Consider the following 246-nt stretch of genomic DNA (forward strand, 5'->3'; position numbering starts at 1 on the left):
CGGGCGGGCGAGGGGCGCCCGCGGAGGCGCCTCCTGCAGGCGGCGAGAGCTCAGCGGGCCTGAGGCCTTTCTGGGTGGCGCGGGAGCAAATGTCCGGGATGGACGGCCACGGCGCCGCAGGTGGAGGGGTAATCGCTTCCATCGAGAAAGCTGGCGAGGCCTTTGGCCGTTGCAGGCAGCGGGCGTGGAGCCGTCACGGAGCTGGCGTGGACCACCGTCTCCATCGGGGCGAAGGCACGGCGGCCG

This window comes from Haliaeetus leucocephalus, unplaced genomic scaffold, assembly GCF_000737465.1.
Source record: "Haliaeetus leucocephalus isolate CR32 unplaced genomic scaffold, Haliaeetus_leucocephalus-4.0 Scaffold351, whole genome shotgun sequence".
Lineage (NCBI taxonomy): Eukaryota > Metazoa > Chordata > Aves > Accipitriformes > Accipitridae > Haliaeetus > Haliaeetus leucocephalus.